General features: G+C 53.2%; 1 protein-coding gene across 1 annotated transcript in view; it reads left to right on the forward strand.

Annotated features, from left to right (window-relative positions):
- The first annotated feature begins 661 nt into the window (after positions 1–661).
- Positions 662–14420, forward strand: part of NEXMIF (neurite extension and migration factor) — a 198264-nt gene continuing 184505 nt past the window's right edge. The window contains exons 1-3 of the mRNA XM_001362112.4: positions 662–893; positions 5219–5383; positions 5508–5574. The gene's annotated coding sequence lies outside the window, so the exon portion shown is untranslated. The remainder of the gene's footprint in view (positions 894–5218; positions 5384–5507; positions 5575–14420) is intronic.

The following is a 14420-nucleotide window of genomic DNA, read 5'->3' on the forward strand; positions in this document are numbered from 1 at the left end:
TGGAGGGGAGGCAGCAGCCGCAGAGGCTCAGGGGCAGCAGCAGCAGCAGCAGTAGCGGTAGCGGTAGCGGTAGCTGCGGCGGCGGGGGTGGGGGGGGGAGGGGGGAGGAGAAGAAGGAGGAGGAGGGGAGGAGGGGGAGAGGAGGAAAGAGGGGGAGGAGGAGGAGAGAGGCAGAGGAGGAGGAAGAGAGGGAAGAGAGGAGGAGGAGGAGGAGGAGGAGAAAGGCAAGAGGAGAACCCGTGAGGGGAAGCCAGTCGCATCAGCAGCAGCGGCAGCCGCCCTCCTCCTCCAGCTCCTGCTCGTTGTCGTCGTGGTCCTCCCTCCCTCTCTCCTTCCCCCCCTCAGAGGGCCGTCGCCGCCCCGAGCGGGCTCTCCGCGCCGCGCGCGCTGTCCGCGTGCTAGGCGCCCGAGGTTCGGGGCGGTGGCGCGTGCGGGGCACGGACCGCAGGACTCGCGGCAGCGACGGCAGTGGCAGCAGCGGCAGCAGCAGCAGCGCGGGCGTTGAGCGGCGGCGGCGGCGGCGGCGGCGGCGGCGGCAGCGCTGACTCGGTCCGCAGCGGCGGCGGCACCGGCACCACCCCCCAGAGCAGGAGGGAGGGAGTGAGGGAGGGAGCGAGAGGAGGAGGAGAAGAGGAGAGGAGGCGCGTCCACCTGGCGGTCCAGGCGCATGGAGCAGCAGTAGCGGCAGCGGCGGCAGCGGCAGCGGCGGCGGCAGCAGCGGCAGCAGCAGCGGCAGCGACAGCAGCGGCGGCGGCAGCAGCAGCAGCAGCAGCAGCAGCAGCAGCAGCAGCAGCAGCAGCCGCCCCAGCAGCCCCCCTGACTGCAGTCGGAGCTCACAGCCCCACTGGGCCCTAGAGCCTCGCTTCGCCCTGCGTCAGGAGGCAGCCTGCTAGGTAAGTGGCCTGGATGGCATCCCGTGCCGGGGCCCTGCCCTGCCCGGCCCCGGGCGGCGGCGGGGGTGGGGGTGCGAGTGCCAGCGCCGCTGCCACTGCTGTTACTGCCGCCGCTGCAGCCTGCAGCTGGAGCGGAGAGACAGCGAAGACAGGCAGCAGGGCGTGTGAGAGAGCGGGAGCGAGGGTGGGAGCGGGAGCGGGAGCGGGCGCGGGAGCAGGCGCGGGAGCCCGAGCCCCGCGCTCGCCCTCCCAGGCATTGCAATCTAGGAAAGGCCCCGTTCGTTTTTCGGCCGCCTGCCCGGCCGCCCGCCCGGCCGCCCGGCAGCGGAGGGGGAGGGGAAGTATTGGGGGCTGCGAGAGCCGCGCGCGCGCGCACGCACACACTCACTCACACTCACCCACACTCGCCCAGATACACGGGCCACGGCCACGGCCACACGGGCCGGCACATAACACACGCAGGCACAGAGACAGGGCCACGGACACGCGCGCGCGCCTGCTTCGCTGCGGGCACCGGGCTAGCTCCCAAAGCCCGGCGCCGCCGCGCGCCTTTGCCATCCCTCCCGGCCCGGGGCCGGAGCTAGGGGAGGGGTCCCGGAGAGCCCCCACCCCCACCCCTGCATCAGCCACCCCTCGGAACAATTGGTACGGGTCCGGGCCAGTCCCAGCCGGGCTGGTGGTCCGGGGCCGCCCCGCACAGCCCCGGGGGGCCGCCACCAGGGAGTGCGGGTATGGTGGGCGGGCGGACGGGCGGGCACAGTGCTGGCCGCCTGCTGCCACCGCTGCCGCCGCCGCTGCCGCTGTGCGGTGGAATCCAGCGCTTGCAGCATGACTGCCCCTGCTTGCTTGTGGGCTGCCCGTCCCCTCGGGAGGCTGCCCTGGCTCGCAGAATCCCCCACCCCCCATCCCTCCCAACACACACCATCCACCCATTGGGCCCGAAGACTGCGTCGCCCGGTTTGGGGGGCATTTGAACCCCCACCCTGCTGCTTCTCTGGCTCTCCGCTTCGTTGCGGGGCGTCTGGGTTGAGACGCTATTTTTTTGTTGTTGTTTTTGCGTGGTCGGGTGGAGGGTTGGGGGGTGCTCTAAATATGGCGTTCCCTGCACTTTGACCCAGGACTTGGATTTCTCTTGGTGTCCTTTGGCAAGCCGAGGGGCTACCGACCCACACTGAGCCAGGGCATCGGGGTTGAGGGAGGTTTCCGCGCGCGAGCCGCTCGGTGGCCCAACGTCCTTGCACTCGGCTCTCTCCTACCCCCTCCCTCTCTGGTGGAGAGAGCTCCTGTCCCCGCTCTCCACACTGGCGAGCATATGCCTGGGGTTTTATTTACCGCCATGACGTTCCATGGCTTGGGAAGAATTTTCCCTCCTTTCAAAGGTATTTTTAGAAGGGAACAGAAAAGTCCTAATGAACTGTCATTTCACATATTAGCTGGGAAACTGGCTAATCAAATAAAACTGGCTGACTGGCTGAAACTCTATCCCAGAGAAAAATGCGGCTGGGAATATAATTAGCCATCTGTCTCCCGAGCAGTTTCAGTTGGGCCCGGACAACTGTATTACAATGTCCGATTCGGGGAAGCCTTGGCCATCCACCCCGCAGTGACAAGAGAAATGGATTTGCTGACTTAAGTTTTGAGGTTTGACCTGGGGATGCGGCTTTCCTTCTCCTTCTCCTCCCACCCCGTCTTCTCCTTGGAGCCTAGACTTGTCCCCCGAGCCCAACCGCCCGCCTGCCTGCCGCATCCCATGCCTCTGGCGTGGCCCACGGATGGCCTGACTGGGCCCAGGGGGCTCTCGGTTCCAATCTTGCCCCTCGCAAACGCCCTCGAAAATCCGACCTCCCGGAGGCAGGAGATGGATTGGCCGACACTAGCGCTAGGACGGACATTCCTTTTCCCATTCATTCCCCCGAGCCGCAGCCGCAGCCGCAGCCGCAGCCAGGGAGGAAGGGAGCGCTGGCAAATCCGCTCCGTCGCCGAAATTCGAGCCCGGGACCTACTTTCCCTAGCCAGGGCTTCCGGGGAGAGGAGCTGTGACTGGAAGGGCTCTGGCTGACTAGCCCTGGCGCCGGTCCTTTTGCCAGCTTCTCTCTGACGTGTGGGTTTAGCAGGGTGTTGGGTACCTGCTGTTTGCCTGAGACCAGGATGTTCCAGCGTGCGAGAGAGGGCATTCATTGTCCACCAGCCTAGCTCCCCTCCCCGGCGGCGGCGGCGGCGGCGGCGGCGGCGCGCTCTCGAGCTTCTGCCTCTGGAAATCCAAGCGGAGCATATTAGTGCGGAGAAAGGGGGGAGGCTTGCTTGCGATGGGGAGAGCCGACCCCGACAGGAGAGGCTCTCGGAGAACTTCTCCATTGTCAGAGGAGCCTCGGAACAGCTGTGCAGCCGGCTAGAGAAAGCCATTTAAAGGCACACTTGGAAAACAAACATTTGACTAAATAACAAGCCCTGATGGATGGCTAACAATTACGTAAGCACGTGGCACATTTTGACATCCGTCAAGCCTGGGCAGTAAATCGCCCTGCTCCTCGGGTGAAGGAATCTGGGATGCAGCCGGCTTCATTAGAGAGGCGGAAAAGCAGGCTTGGGGCACGAGGAGAAGGTGGCTAACCCCTCGCATGGGGGGCTTTCTCTCTTCCTCTGTGGCTCCTGAGTCCCAATTCCCACCTAGATGGATGGATAGTCTTGTAGTCTTGTGTGCCGTGGGGCTTGGTGGCCACGATCAGAAAAGTGATAAAGGTGGGACCAGGACATCTGGGTCCCAATCCCCCACACACAGACTTTGGCCATCCACTGGCCCCACCCTTCCCCCTCACCGAGCCTCAGTTTCCCCATCTGCAAAAAAATTCTGATCAATCCCGTAGCTGGCATCCCAGGGCAGTTGGGGTTCGACAGAAATGGCAGCTCTTATGGCTGCCACTTCCGGGCTTCCTGGTGGGCTAGATTATCGTAGCCCCTCGCAGCTCCTTCACACTTGGGAGTTGGTGCAGCTGAAAACATTTCTCACCCAGTGGCTGACCTTCTGTTGCTAAGCCTCTCCACTCTCCCCTCACCTAACAGCCCCGAATTATCGCTGCTGCCTTTTTTTACTTTCCCGGAAAGTATTAGGAAATCAAACTGTTAATGATGTTACCACAAAGAAGGGGAGGGGGTCCCCCGATGGGGAGGGGGACTTGGGCAGAGCGAAGTCCCATTCGGCAGCCTAAGGACAGGGAGATTTAGAGCCAGATGCCCCTAAATTAGAACACCTAGTCTAAGGTTTTCAAAGGAGGAAACTGAGGCCCGAGGTGGCCCAGCAGCAAAGCGGGGACTCCCCATTGGACATTCTAGCCTCTGCATTAAAATTGCAGCTTTGCCTCTTTCCAGCTTTGCGGCTTCGGCAAATCCCGTCTCCCTCAGGTCCTTCATTTCCTTTTCTGTAAAATGAGTGGGAGCTCAGAGTCGCCTTAACTTTGAGCTCTAAAAGCCTCGAACCCCCCTTGTCTCCTGAAATTAACTAGGCAGTCCTAGGTCAGGGGGGAGGATTCCGGATGCGGCTGACTTGTGGCCCCCGTGGGGTCTTGTGACGGCTCTGGGGGATAACGCTTCCTTCCTGAGGGAGGAGGAGGGGGGAGTGGTCAGCGCCTAGACTCGGAGACAGCCTCCTTCCCCTCCTGTGAATGGCTTCAGGCAAAGAGAATTCACCTCTGGCCCATCTGGGGAAGGAGCAGGGACTTCCCCTTACTGACTGCGGGATTGATTCCCGAAGCTCCTTCTCCCATTCCGGAATGGGGGCGCTGCCTTTGGGGCCCTTTTTGGATTTCCCAAGAGCTCAGTGCTGGAGGAGAAAAGGGGGTGGGTAGAGGGACTTGGCTCCAGAAACCTTGGGTTCTCCCCCTCCCGGTGTTGTGGAAACCATGTGACTTGACTCCCTTTTTTTAAAACCCTTACCTTGGAGCTTAGAATCAATATTACATATTGCTCTCAAGGCAGAAGAACAGTAAGGGCTAGGCAGGGGAGTTAAGTGACTTGCCCAAGGTCTAACAGTCAAAAAGGGTCTGAGGCCACATTCGAACCCAGGACCTCCCATCTCCTGGCCTGAGCTACCTAGCGGCCCCAACTTGCCCTTTAAAGCCAGAGGTCACGGAGAGGAACCTTAGACATCCTCTAGACCACCCTCTTGATTTCATGGACTAGGAAGCAGAGGAACAGGGATGGCAATAACTTGTCCAAAGCCACACAATCAATGTGGCAGAGCCAGGATTTGAGCCCAGATTCTCCCATTTGAGATTCAGCTCTTCCTCTCTCTACTCTAACGTGTTGTTGTGTGATCCCTCATTTTTCAGGTGTGGCCCCTGAGCTGGGCAGTGACTTACCCCGGGTCACGCAGCCAGTAGGTGGAAGCCCCAGGACTCCAGTCTTGTGACTTCAGGAGCTTTGGGACCAGAGAGCTAGGCCCTCCTTGGGAAAGGTCTCCTGTGCTCTGAGTGGTGTCTTGCTGACCTTAAGAGGTGAGGAGGGTCCCTTTGGGTAGATTCCTGCCCCGCGTTCGTCCCTTTCTTTCCTATTACCTGTCCGCAGCTCTGACCCTTGTCTTGCTTGTAACCTGGTTCTTCCTTTGGTGTCTCTCTGTAGCGCAGGGCTCCAGCGCGCCAGCTTTCTCTCTTTCCAGCGGAGCTAGCACTGAGCTGTTTGGAACCAAGTAAGTACCATTTTCCTTCCCCTTTCTCTCGTGCTGTGCTGGCAGCACAAAATCTTTGGGCTCCAAATTGTAGCCATCACAGCGCTCACCTCCATCACGTTTGAGGTATTCCAATGGATTTCCAGAGAGTTTGCAAGACTGATTGTTCCCATTTCACAGCCAAGGAGACCAATGCAGACCACGAAGAGTGGTGAAGACAAGAAATAGCGCACATTTCCATAGCGCCATAGTTCCCGGAATGGTTTTCTGACCAGACAACTGTGAGGGAAATGGGGCAAGGAGATGTTTGTTGGCCCTGTTTGACTGAGGCCTAGAGGTTATTCACTCTGCCTCTAGGCCTTAAGTCGTTGGGTACATCCCTCACCTGCTCTGGGCCATTCTCCCCCTTTGTTTGGGAACCATTTCGTTGTCTCCCTTGGCATCTGTTTCTATGGAATGACTGACCTATGGATTGGGCTCAGAGGACCTGGGCTCACATCCCACTCTGCCACTTGCCACCTGTGTGACCAGCAGCTAGGCCCTTTGGGCCTCAGTCTTCCCATCTAGAAATCCGATGGGTCAGACCCAGTGACCTTTGAGGGCCCTTCCCGCTAAATGGCCTCCACCTTGTGATTCTGCAAGTGTTTCAAGCCTCTCACACAAGCCAAGAAGCTGTTGCTATTGGTTAAGTGGAGGGGGTTAGAGGTCACGTATGCCACTGATGCTGTGAGCTGGGCAGGTACACAGGCTTCCTTTGTTTTTCTTGTTTCATGGTAAGACTATTCCAATGATGGTTTTCCCTCTATTGTGCCACCGTTGTCCTTGGCAGTGACTCCCTCCCCACAGAACCCTCTTTCACCACAAAGAAAGCCAGCCAAGTCAGGTCAGCCAGCTCTGGGAGCATGGCTGCTGGTGTCTGCCCATATCTCTGCCCAGTGACCTCCTTCCCTTCTTTTCTGCCATTCCTTGCACCTCCAGAAGCCAACTTTTAAGTCTAGCCCAGTTTTTTCCTCTGTGGGACTTGAGTGGGGGCTTCTGTTAGAATTACTAACCTGGGGAGAGCCGTGCACCCCAGTGGGCTCCGACTCCAGCCCTTTAATCTCATCTGTTTATGGCCGAGTTATCATACTGGGCCACACAAGACCAGAAATGATCTTGGGGTTTGGGAGATGGGCTCAAGCCCAGTGGCTTGGGAATTGGCTCTCGTGGGAGCTCGGGCAAGTCACTATCCTTGTCTGTACCTCATATTCCCCATTTTTTAACCCTCACCTTCCATCTTGGAGTCAGTGTATTGGTTCCAAGACAGAAGAGTGGTAAGGGCTAGGCAATGGGGATCAAATGACTTGCCCAGGATCACACAGCTAGGAAGGGTCTGAGGCCAGATTCAAACCCAGGACCTCCCCTCTCTGGGTCTGAATCTCAATCCTTTGAGCCACCCCCTCCCCATTTTTTAAACGACGGGGTAGAATCCATGATCTCTCAGAAGAGCCGTTCTGAAGCTATGACTTTATGAACTCATTATTGCCTTGATACTGAGGGGTGAAGACAGAGGGGAAGGACAGTATGGAATAAAGGGGAAGCAAGTGCTGATGTTTCTATTGGGGTATGAAGGGAGCGATAGTAATCATTCTAATTTCTAGGTTCTTTTTGGATTACATAATGCTTTCTTCCCAAAAGTCTTGTGAAGTATCTACTGTGACTATTATTACCTCCATTTTACAGATGAGAAAACTGAGGCTTCCCCGAGTCTCGGGATTGTGAGGTACCAGGATCTGTTCTAGAGATAGGTGCATGAGCCGCTTCTCTGGTCTTGAGGTGGGAAAAGAGCAGCAATGATTGGTGGGTAGCCAATTGGTGGGTAGCCCTGTCCGGAGGCAAGAAAAGGCTAGAATGGCCTTTCAAGGTCCTTTCTAGTCACGGAATCATGAAACGTTACAAGTCTGTACACATGAAGTAGCTAGCATGTAGCCAGTCACCCAACAGGCATTGCAGGTTAGTTCCTAGAATTTGGGCTACAGTCTTCATCTTTCTGCATTGTGGCCAAAGCACCCAGAATTGATCTCAGAAAATGCCAAAGCGAATGTTGGTTCAACTTCAAGTTGGCCACCATTAGTGGGGCTCCTCCTGCTTGAAGGTGGAGGCCACCCCCTCTGGAAAGGGACCTGCTCCCTCAAGGAGGCCGGCATCAGGACAACATCTGGCTTCTCCCCTCAGGAGGTTCCTCTCATGAGCCCCACCTTTGGGTTCTTTTCTATAAGGTGTGTTTTCTAATGTTTTCCTCCTTAGAGTTGAAAGGATCATCTCAGTCCACTCCCCTCATTTGACAATTGAAACCATTGGGCACTGACTGATAGTTCAAGGTTACGCAGCCATAGGTCTGGGATTTGAGTTCATGTCCTCCGATTCCAAATCCTTCCCCTTTCCACTGCACCCCAAAGTCCTCCAAACCTTTTCTTCCTTCTTGTTCTGGTGCCGCAGAAAAGAGAGGATCCAATCTAGAAGACTTCAAATGACTTTCTTTTCAGTTTCGAAAAGCTCCTGCCCCTATACCCCTGCCCCAATTAGCCTTCCCAATTCTGTTACATTCCCTCGGCCTTCACCCACCACCATTGACAAGAAGGGAGGCAGTGGTGGACCCTGATGAGGTGGCCGTTAGTCGTCACCCATAACTTGGATATCCACATGCGAGTAACCAAGAGTTGCCATTTTGAAAAGAACCTTGAGCACTGGCTCTCTGCAGGGGGACGGCACAGTAACCTGGATGTCTTGGCCTTAGCTTTCTGGCTGACACTACCATTCTCTTCCAAGAAGTGGCACTGGCAGAGGGAGCTGCTGGGCACCCTGGCTTCAAGCTGCTGAAGCACATAGGTGATGCATTGTGGGTGGAGGGGGGGATTGAAGTAAACCAAATGGGACAGGGTTTCCTAAGCCAGTTCTTCTCATACGGATATTAACTTGGAAGAATCGGTGCCCTCCATGCCCTGATGCCAGTGGTCTGGACTGGACATTTGGCCAGCTATTGTTGAATAAAAATAATGGGCTTTGCAGTAGCAACATCCAGAGCACCGGTTGACCTGGGGGAGTTCCTTGGCCCTGGCATTGGGATCTCTGGGAGTTGATCTGTCTCTCTTGGAAGCTGCCCATTAAGGTTTGGGTCTAGGGAGCTGCGAACTTTGTGGTGGCCAAATCTCTGGGAGAATAAGGATCTTTTGGAACCCGACTCAGTGGTCTGAATCTGCTCTTCTTTGGTAGAAGTAAGTTGTCTCATAAAGCCTTTCCACTTTCTCCAAGCTGCTATTTCCTTCTCAACCTGCTTCCGGTGAATTAGCCTGCAGGGCTTTTAGCCAAAGCCTTGGCTTACCTGGGTCTGGACCAGCCATCTCCTGGAGTCGCTGAATAATTGGGACAAATCCCTGAGATACTGCCATTCCCTGAACATATATGGGCAACTGATAGGGCCGCTCACACTTAGCTAGCATGTGAAGGTTTACAGAAGGCTCTCCTTCCTAGCCACAGCCCCAGAAGGTAGGAGCAGTGGTGCTATCTATTTTACAGATGCAGAAACTGAGGATCAGAGAGATGAAGGCCTGAGGCAACCAGCAAGTACTGAAGCCAGGCCTTTTGGCTCAGACTCCTTGTGAACCGGTGTACCCAGAGTGCTTTGTGGTTGTAAATGCCTGCTCTTACTGTTTGGATTACTTTATGGGCCTTGCAGGATTCTTTTCCAAAAAGCCTAGGCTGCTGAGGTACGGGTCTTCTGTACCACCAAACAGATCCACCTCATTTCTACCAACATATCTGGGCTTCTTGAAACCAGAAGACCGTTGGCTTTGGGGCCAAAAGGAACCGTATTAGATTGAAGTACCAGAGCTGAGAGGGACCTTGGAATGTGGAACATAGCAGGAGCTGGGGGAAAGCTTAGAAAATGGAACACAGCATGCCAAGAGCATCTAGGTGACACAGTGGTTAGAGAGCAAGGCCTAAAGATGAGAGGCCCCAGGTTCAAATCTGGCATCGTATACTTCCTAGCTGTGGGATCCTGTGCAACCCCCTTAACCCCAAATGCATGGCCCTTACTGCTCTTTTGCCTTGGAAGCAATGCATAGTATTGATTCTAAAATGGAAGGTAGGGGTTAAAAATAGCATTCTGGAGCTGGGAGGGACCTTAGAACGTGGAACAAAGCATGGCAGAGCTGGAAAAGGCCTTAGAATGTAGGACATAGCAATCTAGAAGTGGGAGGGACCTTGGAACACGGAACATAGAATACTAGAATTGTGAGGGCTCTTTGAAGAGGGAACATAGCATGTCAAAGCTAGGAGGGGCCTTAGAATGTGGAATGTAGCATGTCAGAGCTGGGAGGGACCTTAGAACATGGAACGAAGCATGGCAGAGCTAGAAAAGGCCTTAGAATGTGGGACATAGCATTCTAGAACTGGGAGGGACCTTGGAACATGGAACACAGAATAATAGAATTGTGAGGGTCCTTAGAACAGGGAACATAGCAGGCCAAATCTGAGAGGGACCTTAGAAAGTGGAACAAAGCATGTCAAAGCTGGGAGGGGCCTTAGAACGTGGAACAAAGCATGTCAAAGCTAGGAGGGGCCTTCGAACGTGGAATGTAGCATGTCAAAGCTCGGAGGGGCCTTAGAACGTGGAACAAAGCATGTCAAATCTAGGATTGGCCTTAGAACATGGAATGTAGCATTTCAGAGATGGGAGGGGCCTTAGAATGTAGAACATAGCATGTGAAAGCTAGGAGGGGCCTTAGAACATGGAACATAGCATGTCAGAGCTGGGAAGAACCTTAGAACTTGGAATATAGCATGTCAAAGATGAGAGGGGACTTAGAACGTGGAACAAAGCATGCCAGAGCTGGAAAAGGCCTTAGAATAAAGGACAAAGCATTCTAGAATTGGGAGGGACCTTAGAACATGGAACACAGAATACTAGAATTGTGAGGACCCTTAGAACAGGGAACATAGCATGTCAAAGCTGGGAGGGCCCTTAGAAGGTTCGACATTGCATGTTAAAGCTGGGAGGGCCCTTAGAAGGAGGACATTGCATGTCAAAGTTAGGAGGGGCCTTAGAACATGGAATATAGCATGTCAAAGGTGGGAGGGGCCATAGAATGTCGAATAAGCATGCCAGAACTGGGAGGGACCTTAAAACATGGAATGTAGCATGTCAGAGGTGGGAGGAACCTTAGAACATGGAACAAAGCATGTCAAAGCTGGGAGGGGCCTTAGAACGGGGAACAAAGCATGAGAGCTGAAAAAAGCCTTAGAATGTGGGACATAGCATTCTAGAACTGGGAGGGACCTTAGAAAATGGAATATAGAATAATAGAATTGCGAGGGTCCTTAGAACAGGGAACATAGCAGGCCAAATCTGAGAGGGACCATAGAACATGGAATATAGCATGTCAAAGCTAGGAGGGGCCTTAGAATGTGGAATGTAGCAAGCCAGAGGTGGAAAAGGCCTTAGAATAAAGGACATAGCATTCCAGAACTGGGAGGGACCTTAGAACATGGAACACAGAATACTAGAATTGTGAGGGCCCTTAGAACAGGAAACATAGCATGTCAAAGCTGGGAGGGGCCTTAGAACGTGGAACAAAGCATGTCAGAGCTGGGAGGGACCTTAGAACATGGAATATAGCATGTCAAAGCTGTGAGGTTCTTTAGAACGTGGAACAAATGATGTCAAAGCTGGGAGGGGCATTACAACGTGGAACACAGAATTCTAGAATTGCGAGGGCCCTTAGAACATGGAATGTAGCATGTCAAAGCTAGGAGGGTACTTAGAACGTGGAATGTAGCATGCCATAGCTGGGAGGGACCTGAGAACGTGGAATAAAGCATGTCAGAGCTGGGAGGGACCTTAGAACATGGAACATAGCATGTCAGAGCTGGGAGGAACCTTAGAACAAGGAATATAGCATGTCAAAGCTGAGAGAGGCTTTAGAACGTGGAACAAAGCATGTCAGAGTTGGAAGGAACCTTAGAACAAGGAATATAGCATGTCAAAGCTGGGAGGGGACTTGGAACGTGGAAACAACATGTCAAAGCTGAGAGGGACCTTAGAACTTGGAACATAGCATGTCAAAGCTGGGAGGGCCCTTAGAAGGTAGACATTGCATGTCAAAGTTAGGAAGGGCCTTAGAACGTTGAATGTAGCATGAAGAGGTAGGAGGGATCTTAGAACACAGAATATAGCATGTCAAAGGTGGGAGGGGCCTTAGAACATGGAACAAAGCATGTCAAAGCTAGGAGGGGCCTTAGAACATGGAACATAGCATGTCAGAGCTGGGAAGAACCTTAGAACTTGGAATATAGCATGTCAAAGCTGAGAGGGGAACTTAGAACGTGGAACAAAGCATGCCAGAGCTGGAAAAGGCCTTAGAATAAAGGACAAAGCATTCTAGAACTGGGAGGGACCTTAGAACATGGAACACAGAATACTAGAATTGTGAGGGCCCTTAGAACAAGAAACATAGCATGTCAAAGCTGGGAGGGACCTTAGAACATGGAATATGGCATGCCAGAGCTGGGAGGGGCATTAGAACATGGAACACAGAATCCTAGAATTGTGAAGGCCCTTAGAACATAGAATATAGCATGTCAAAGCTAGGAGGGACCTTAGAATGTGGAACAAAGCATGTGAGAGCTAAGAGGGACCTTAGAAAATGGAACATAGCATGTCAAAGCTGGGAGGGGCCTTAGAACGTGGAACAAAGCATGTCAGAACTGGGAAGGACATTAGAACATGGAATATAGCATGTCAAAGCAAGGAGGGGCCTTAGAACGTGGAACAAAGCGTGTCAGCTGGGAGGAACCTTAGAACATGGAACATAGCATGTCAAAGCTGGGAGGGGCATTACAATGTGGAACACAGAATTCTAGAATCGTGAGGGCCCTTAGAACACGGAATATAGCATGTCAAAGCTGGGAGGGACCTTAGAACATGGAACATAGCATGTCAAAGCTGGGAGGGCCCTTAGAAGGTGGACATTGCATGTCAAAGCTGGGAGGGGCCTTAGAACGTGGAACAAAGCATGTCAAAGCTAGGAGGGGCCTTAGAACATCGAATATAGCATGCCAGAACTGGGAGGGACCTTAAAACATGGAATGTAGCATGTCAGAGGTGGGAGGAACATTAGAACATGGAACAAAGCATGTCAAAGCTGGGAGGGGCCTTAGAAGGTGGACCTTGCATGTCAAAGCTGGGAGGGCCCTTAGAAGGAGGACATTGCATGTCAAAATTAGGAGGGGCCTTAGAACATGGAATATAGCATGTCAGAGCTGGGAAGAACCTTAGAACTTGGAATATAGCATGTCAAAGCTGAGAGGGGAACTTAGAACGTGGAACAAAGCATGCCAGAGCTGGAAAAGGCCTTAGAATAAAGGACAAAGCATTCTAGAACTGGGAGGGACCTTAAAACATGGAACACAGAATACTAGAATTGTGAGGGCCCTTAGAACAAGAAACATAGCATGTCAAAGCTGGGAGGGACCTTAGAACATGGAATATAGCATGCCAGAGCTGGGAGGGGCATTAGAACATGGAACACAGAATCCTAGAATTGTGAAGGCCCTTAGAACATAGAATATAGCATGTCAAAGCTAGGAGGGACCTTAGAATGTGGAACAAAGCATGTGAGAGCTAAGAGGGACCTTAGAAAATGGAACATAGCATGTCAAAGCTGGGAGGGGCCTTAGAACGTGGAACAAAGCATGTCAGAACTGGGAAGGACATTAGAACATGGAATATAGCATGTCAAAGCAAGGAGGGGCCTTAGAACGTGGAACAAAGCGTGTCAGCTGGGAGGAACCTTAGAACATGGAACATAGCATTTCAAAGCTGGGAGGGGCATTACAATGTGGAACACAGAATTCTAGAATCGTGAGGGCCCTTAGAACACGGAATATAGCATGTCAAAGCTGGGAGGGACCTTAGAACATGGAACATAGCATGTCAAAGCTGGGAGGGCCCTTAGAAGGTGGACATTGCATGTCAAAGCTGGGAGGGGCCTTAGAACGTGGAACAAAGCATGTCAAAGCTAGGAGGGGCCTTAGAACATCGAATATAGCATGCCAGAACTGGGAGGGACCTTAAAACATGGAATGTAGCATGTCAGAGGTGGGAGGAACATTAGAACATGGAACAAAGCATGTCAAAGCTGGGAGGGGCCTTAGAAGGTGGACCTTGCATGTCAAAGCTGGGAGGGCCCTTAGAAGGAGGACATTGCATGTCAAAATTAGGAGGGGCCTTAGAACATGGAATATAGCATGTCAAAGTGGGAGGGGCCTTAGAACGTGGAACAAAGCATGTCAAAGCTAGAAGGGGCCTTAGAACGTTGAATATAGCATGCCAGAACTGGGAGGGACCTTAGAACATGGAATATAGCATGTCAAAGCTAGGAGGGTACTTAGAAAGTGGAACGTAGCATGCCATAGCTTGGAGGGACCTGAGAACATGGAATAAAGCATGTCAGAGCTGGGAGGGACCTTAGAACATGGAACATAGCATGTCAGAGGTGGGAGGAACCTTAGAACATGGAACAAAGCTGGGAGGGCCCTTAGAACGTGGAACAAAGCATGTCAGAGTTGGGAGGGATCTTAGAACGTGGAACATAGCATATCAAAGCAGGGAGGGGCATTAGAACATGGAACAAAGAATGCCAGAGCTGGAAAAAGCCATAAAATTTAAGACATAACATTCTAGAACTCAGAGGGACCTTAGAACATGGAACACAATATTAGAATTGTGAGAGCTCTTAGAACGTGGAACAAAGCATGTCAAAGCTGGGAAAGGCCCTGGAACTTGGAACAAAGCATGTCAGAGCTGGGAGGGACCTTAGAACGTG

The sequence above is a fragment of the Monodelphis domestica genome, chromosome X (genome assembly GCF_027887165.1).
Source record: "Monodelphis domestica isolate mMonDom1 chromosome X, mMonDom1.pri, whole genome shotgun sequence".
Lineage (NCBI taxonomy): Eukaryota > Metazoa > Chordata > Mammalia > Didelphimorphia > Didelphidae > Monodelphis > Monodelphis domestica.